Genomic DNA, 7,284 nt, shown 5'->3' with positions numbered 1-7,284 from the left:
ATATATATATATATATACAGACTTTTTTTTTTTTTTTATGAAGTCATTGGTGGTCCGGATTGAAGTAATTGCAGGCCGCCAGTTGAATAGCTCTGGTTTAGGCTAATGTTCTATATTGTATGTCTTTGTGTAACGATTTCTCAATTTGTGTGAAAAGTAATAATAGATCTGGTGAAAATTTTTACCTTTTGGTTTATGATATCGGGAAAGTCTTTGACGGATGAAGCCCAGTTATTATAGACGTCTCCATTAGCTTCCGGGTTCTTCAGATCCAGAATAGACAGAGCTCCGATGAAACTGGGATCTCCTCCGAACACATTGACCTTGATGGACAGCTTGTTTGCATTGGTTCCTGTGGAAAGTTTAAAATAAAAGTCTGCTTAGAGCTGAATTTGAGTAGATAAATTTGACCCTGGATCACAAATTTAAAAAAGAATAATTTTATTCACTCACGAGAGCTGGATTCCAAATGTTGCTTCAGTTTTTCACAGGTGATTTTGGTTTTCTTGAAAAAGAGAAAGCGCTTCACCTTTTTCCAGCACCTCTGGTACTCGATATCTGTTAGACCTTTAAACAAATAAGAAGAGAAAAACAATAAAGACTTTCATTTGCAGAAAAGAAGACAAACAGTATGTCCAAACTTGTTTTTGAAAATGAAAAGGAAGTCCATTTGTTTTGTTTTTAAGCACATTGATGTACCTTTTAGATTACTCAAGATTAGTTGGCATGTGAAGATTTCTTATTCATAGTAGCACTGTTCATATGGGCTGCGGTGGCTTGGTGGTCAGTGCAATGTTCCATTGTCCTGTGAGTGCAGGTTCAAGCCCAGGCTGTATCAGTAAAGTCATCCAACATAAAACTGCTGCCAAACCTTTCATCCAAGTAAACTGACATTGGAGACAGTGAAGGAGGGGGCATCTCCATCTTATATAACATATATGTCAAGGAGGATAAAGTCCAAGGAGAAATCCAGACCTCCCATTCCCTAACAACACTCTCCAGCTCCTCATGGGGTACCTCAAGGTGTTCCCAGGCCAGACAGGATACATAATTCCTCCAGCAAGTTCTGGGTCTGCCCCGGGACCTCTTCACTGGGTTATGTCTGAAAAACCTCCAAAGGGAGCCATCCAGGAGGCATCCTGATCCATGATGCAGTGGAGCATTGGCTTCACTCCAAGCTCCTCACTCTTTCTCTAAGGCTGAGCCCGGCCACCCTACGAAGGAAGCTTATTTCTGCCACTTGTGTTTGGTATCTTGTTCTTTTGGTCATAATATATATACCTCATGACCACAGGTGATGTTGGAACAGAGCTTTGTATTTTAGCTCAGCTCCTTCTTAACCACAACAGACAAAAACAATGTCCTCATTACTGAGGACAAGACCCCAATCCATTGATCTTCCCATTCTCCCAGCCTCCCATCACTCAAGATACAAGACACATAGATACCCTGAGCTCCTCCACCTGAGGGAAAGTCACCCCATCCCTAATCCAGAGGGGAAAATCCACCTGATGTTCAGATACCCTGCATCTGGGTGCCAAGAGGGATCAACCAAAATTAAAACAATGATAATATTCATATTGAAAGTGTCCTGATGCATTCTCAATTATCCAGGTAGAAAAATCTAACAAAGTTAAGTTAGGTCCTCTGGATGGTTTCTTTTGTTGAAACATTTTGCCTTTTATCCAGAAGTTTGAGGAGCTATCACCTTCTCATAGTGGATCAACCTGTTTGCTGGTGCTCAAGTGGCTTCTATAGTTCACCCTCTTCTCTGCTGCCTGCTCAAACTCTCAAACTAGTCTGAAGCAATCCTGACCAAAGTGGAAGTTATTGAAAGTATATAAGTATTATTGTTATTATTATGTTTATATTGAAAGTTCTTACTCTGAGATGAGTGTGCCAGATTGTCCAACTCCAACAAGCCCTGGTATTCACCTCCAAGTGAACCCTCTGAGAAGTAATGTGTGCCGTAGGTTTGTAGCACCTGACGGTAGGCCGAGTAGTCATATGAGAGGGGTAGCAAGGACAGAGCCTTCCAGAAACCTTCAGACAAAGTCAGATACTCTGGGGCAGAGTTTTGAAACTGGGCAAGCTCCACTTTATTCTTCAAGATTATAAGTCTGTAGGCCTGAATGACAAAAAGAGAAGTTAGGCTACATTTCATTTGGTCTCAAAGAATTTGAGAAGTTTTGGGACTTGGGACGTAATACCACTTCAGGTCTTAGACCAGTCTTGGGCCTAAATCTCTTAAAATTTTTAACCTGGTCATATGTCACCTCGTTCCCTATCACTTAAAATCCTATACCTCTAAGAGTATATCTATGGCAAGGGTTTGGCGTCCCTTAACTATGTGGGATGTAAGGGGATCATGAAATGTTTAAACTAGCTACTATATTATTGAACCTGGCTTCTTGAATGGATCCCTTTCAAGAAAAGGGAAAGGGAAAAGGGAATATCACATCGGACTTGGATCCAATGTGCTACTCAGAATCTTGGGATAAATGTAACACTAGTAACCAAAGCTGACTTTAACTTCCAAAAGTGTTTTTAAAAAAAGCTGGCTACCTTATTGTCAGTGACTTCTTTATGAAATGAACGGCGGTCATGTCCCATCAAAGCACTGGACTGGATGTGCTGAACATAGGCCCAAGCACTCTCATAGGACTCATCGCTTTCTTCATTGTCAACTTGTACCTATAGACACCAAAGACAACACAGTTCAGAAATGACTTTCATCTTATATGCAACTACTGAGACTCTGTTGAGTACTTGATTACTCATCCTACATGTATTCAAAGACCACAGTGTTGAAAGGCTGTTTCTTCACCTCAGTTCCTTTTGCTTGCCATTGATCCATTGACTCACCTCAAAGCTGTACCTGAGGATGTTCTGTGGAAGTCTGAACATCACTTTATGGTCTCCGCTGAAGATCTTCCTGCACTGTCCTCCAAAGCTCATTGTGTTGATCACACCTGCTTTAAGTTTACCCATTAGCATGTCATATCTGGAAGAAAAGGCACAAAAGGCTTTTAAGGACTTTTGCCTACAGTAGCAAGTGTTTCTCTTAACAGTGTCCTGATTCACAAGCAGATATCATTTCTTGAAGGAATGCCTATTGCCACCACCTTGCACGCTAAAGTTTTAAAGAAAGACCTCATGCAATATGATAGTGCTTAGAGGATATGATGGGGATGAGGTCCCCAAGCTGCAGCAAACATGTTGAATTGGATGACTCTTAAAACTACATACCCTTTTCCTGTAAAGTCAGAGTTGGGAGGTGTTTTGACACTATCACATGAATACTGGCTACTGTCTTGGTCGCAGTTTCGTTCATCCATACCATCCTCACAGTCCTGGTCTCCGTTACACACTAGAGATTGGCTAATACACCGACCTAGAACAGGATTGGGTAAACACTGTTATATATTATATTTGTATGCTGTGAGTAACATTACTGATTAGTGCAGCATACCGGAGGTGCAGCGGAATCTGCCCCCACAGCCCATTTGAATGGGACATGTCTTCTGAGGGACACATGGCTGTGTTTGGGTGGCTTCTCCCGAGCATGGCGTCCCACCAAACTGAGCAAACACATCCACGTGTCGAGTCTGCACCTGAAAGGGAAGCACAGACATGTAAAGATCTACTGAAATCAATTGAGTGGGTCAGAATATAATTATATTTGAATGTGACTGCTTTGAACTAAATTACAATTGATCTTGGCTGAGTTAAAATAAACTGAACAGGATCGTACTGAAGGGAATCCAATTAAATGATAGTGAATGTAACTAAATTCAAAAACAGTTTATATTCTTTTTTTTTTTACTGGCTGGACTTTACTGAAGTGAGGTTCTTCCTCAGGTGTTGGAGTTCAAGTATCTGTGGTTTTGTTCACAGTGAATGAAGAATGGAGAGTGACATCCACAGACAGACCAGTGCAGTTTCTGCAGTTATGGACTCTGTGCCGGTCCAATGTGGTGAAGAGGGAGCTGAGCTGTAAGGAGGAGCTTTCTGTTTCTGTCTCTGCACCTACATCTGGACCTGCCAGTCTGTGTCCGTTTGCCTCTTCTTCCTGTCCTCTCATACCCAGCCAGTCGAAGCAGATGGCTGATTGTCCTGGTTCTACTGGAGGTTTCTTTCTTTTAAAAGGGAGTTTTTCCTTTCCACTGTTGCCTTTTTGCTTGCTCAGGATGAGAGATTGTGATAAAATGAAGATTGAATGAGTCTGCTGGATTCCTTAGATTGAGAACTTTACTAATTGGCTTTTTTATGCATGTGAATGTTTCTGCAGAGTGCCCTGAAACAACTTTGTTGTGAAATGGTGCTATATAAATAAATTGAATTGATTTGAATTGTTTCCGGGCAGCACGGTGGCACAACTGGTAGAGCTGCTGCCTCTCAGCGAGCAGGTCCCTGGTTCAAACCCCGGTCCAGGGGCCTTTCTGGGTGGAGTTTGCATGTTCTCTCCGTGCATGCGTGGGTTTTCTCCGGGTACTCCGGTTTCCTCCCACAGACCAAAAACATGCATGTTAGGCTGATTGGGAACTCTAAATTGTCCCTAGGTGTGAGTGTGAGAGTGAATAGTTGTTTGTCTCGTTTGTCTCTATGTGTCCCTGTGATGGACTGGAGACCCGTCCAGGGTGTACCCCGCCCCTCGCACAGTGATTGCTGGACATGGGCACCGGCGACCCCCATGACCCAAAATGGAACAAGCGGGTAAAGAAAATGGATGGATGAATTGTTTCCTGCTCGGTCTACATTCCTACCCTGACCTGTGGTTCTAAGCTCTATGTAGAGACTGGAAGAGCCAGATCCTGGATCCAGGAGGTCTAAATGAGTTTTCTCTGCAGGGTAGCTGGACTCTCCCTTAGAGATCGGGTGAGAAGCTCAGTTCTCCAGGAGAGACTTGGAGTAGAACTGCTGCTCCTCCACATCCAGAGAAGCTAAGTAACAACAGTTATGGATATTCTGAAGGATAGCAACAAGATTTTGAGAGTCTGGGAACACTTTGGAGTACTCCCAGAAGAGCTGGAAGAGGTGGCTGAGGAGAAAGAGGTGGCTGGACCTCCCTGATCTGATGCTCCCCACGAGACCTGAGTCCAGAACCAGATAAGGGATGGATGCATTTTGTACAATCTGTTAGTTCTCAGAGCACTTGTTAAGGACAACTCTCAGCTACTACCACACCAAACATGAGCTGAATATCTGGAAAATTCATTGTAGTTTGTTATAGTTTTTCTGTGTTTTCCAAGGTCAGTCTGTGGCGGCCAGCTTTAATCTCTAAAAGTTTACTTGTAGATGTTCTTCCAGTGATTACTTCCTGGGACTTTCATTGAAATCAATGGCCAAACAAGCACAGACAAAAACAATATCATCCTTTCATTCCAAGCAGCCAGAAGTACTAATGTTTCAGTAAGACCGGCCTCAGCTGCAGTACCTTGGTCTGGGTGCAGCCGTCACACTCGGACCAGCCTCCCCACGATCCCCACCTACAGTTCACAGGCCTCTGACAGCTAACAGGACGAGAAATCAACATGAATACACAAATGTTTACTCCAATCGCTGCTAGGAAAACACAAAATCACAAAACAATCTTGTAAACGTCCATTATGTGAACACACAGGTCAGAGCTACATGTTTGATCTGAATATTCAACCATTAAACTGCATTCAAATGTAAAAATAACTGAACAGAACTCACCGAACCAGTGAGAGAAAAGCCAGAGAAAAGAGAAGAGCAGCAGTCGAGTTCAGCTGGAAACAAACAGGAGAACTTTCAATTCACTTTATTTATATAGAGCCAATTCACAACAGAAGTCGTCTCAGGGCACTGAACAGAAACATCCATATGCATAAAAATCAGTTAATAGCAATATTTATCTAAGGAGCCTTTATGATAAATGTCCAATAGTCCTAGAACGTGAAAGATTTTACCTTCATGACGCTCAGAGCTCAGGTATCTCCTCTGGATCAGAACCGTAACTCTCAGGGGTCGGATAAAAATGCCTGGGGTGGGGGTGGGGGGGGATATTTCTCAACAGGGTTCAGGGATTACCACAGTGAAGAAATATTTGTCCCATAAACACCATAAGAACCAGATCCAGGCTGTGCGTCGACAACAGAGAGCTGTGTTTTGTTGTTGTTTTACTGTTTTGTTGTTGTTTTGTTGTTGTTTTTTAACCATTGTTTTGCTGTTATTTTGGTGTAGTTTTACCACTGTTTTGTTTTTGTTTTACCATTGTTTTGCTGGTGTTTTGTTGTTGTTGATGTTTTGATTATATTTTCTTGTTTTGTTGTTGTTTTGACTGTTTTCATGGTCCTCTGTGCTCTGAAGAACTCTGCTAGAAAACAACCAGAACTGTTGCAACACTTGTGTTTGTTGTGGACAACGTGACTCAGCACAACGGGACTAAAGGTTAAAACCGTGAAGAAACATTTGGCTCGAATTTAGACACATTCTTCTCTGTAAATATAACACTTGTCTTCAAGTGGGGCTTTCCTTAACTAAAAAACACATAAACTGAGCAAACCATACAAATATGTGGACATTGAAAACTTTATCAGAGTTTGTCCTGATGCATGCTCAATAATCCAGGTAGATAAATCTAACAAGGTTTTAGTTAGATTAAACCTGGTTAGATTGATCAGTTTCTTTATGTTTTCTTTTTTTCAAAAATAAATCTATCCATCCATCCATCCCCAGAGGTAAATTTCAGGCAGCCAGTTCTAATTATACAGAAAAAGACACATGAAATTATCAAAAAAACATTCACAATACACAAATTTTGAAAGACAATATGCACATGCACAAGTTGTAGGGAGTACTACATTCATGATTAACCAATATACTGTATATGTATACATACATACACATCTAAGCATACATATATTTATACATATTTAAACATATGCATATGCACATGTATATGTATATAAATAAAGACACCTACATATGGTGAGTGCTCGGGGTACCACAGATCAGTGTCACAGAGTCAGAGATTCTTTATTGTCATTCACACCTCATGTGGTACATGTGGTGGAGCGAAATTATGTACACAGGGTCCCAGTTACTTCCATCAATAAAATGTATAAGAAAAATAGTAATAACATCTAAGATATGAACTAAGAAAAACATCAACTAAATATACACTAAGCACTCATAACATAAAACATTATGTCGAACAGCAGCACAAACATGAGTCTGTGTGAGCAGATGGTAACGCATGAACACATCAACATGAAACAGATCAGCAGCAACATTGAAACAGATCAGCAGCAACATTGA

At 41.4% G+C, this 7,284-nt stretch overlaps 1 protein-coding gene and 1 long non-coding RNA gene across 2 annotated transcripts in view; one reads left to right on the top strand and one right to left on the bottom strand.

Annotated features, from left to right (window-relative positions):
* parm1 (prostate androgen-regulated mucin-like protein 1) overlaps nt 1-7,284 on the top strand; it is a 27,337-nt gene that overhangs the window by 11,026 nt on the left and 9,027 nt on the right. The window lies entirely within an intron of this gene.
* Nucleotides 5,485-5,972, bottom strand: LOC119424466. The gene is made up of 3 exons (XR_005187513.1): nt 5,934-5,972; nt 5,701-5,753; nt 5,485-5,513 (listed from the first exon to the last, which is right to left on the bottom strand). It is a non-coding gene; the product is annotated as an uncharacterized LOC119424466 (long non-coding RNA).

The sequence above is a fragment of the Nematolebias whitei genome, chromosome 18, assembly GCF_014905685.2.
Source record: "Nematolebias whitei isolate Nwh7 chromosome 18, NemWhi1, whole genome shotgun sequence".
Taxonomy (NCBI): Eukaryota; Metazoa; Chordata; class Actinopteri; order Cyprinodontiformes; family Rivulidae; genus Nematolebias; species Nematolebias whitei.
Note: the sequence above shows the minus strand (reverse complement) of the source record. Positions and strands in the feature narration are given on the sequence as shown.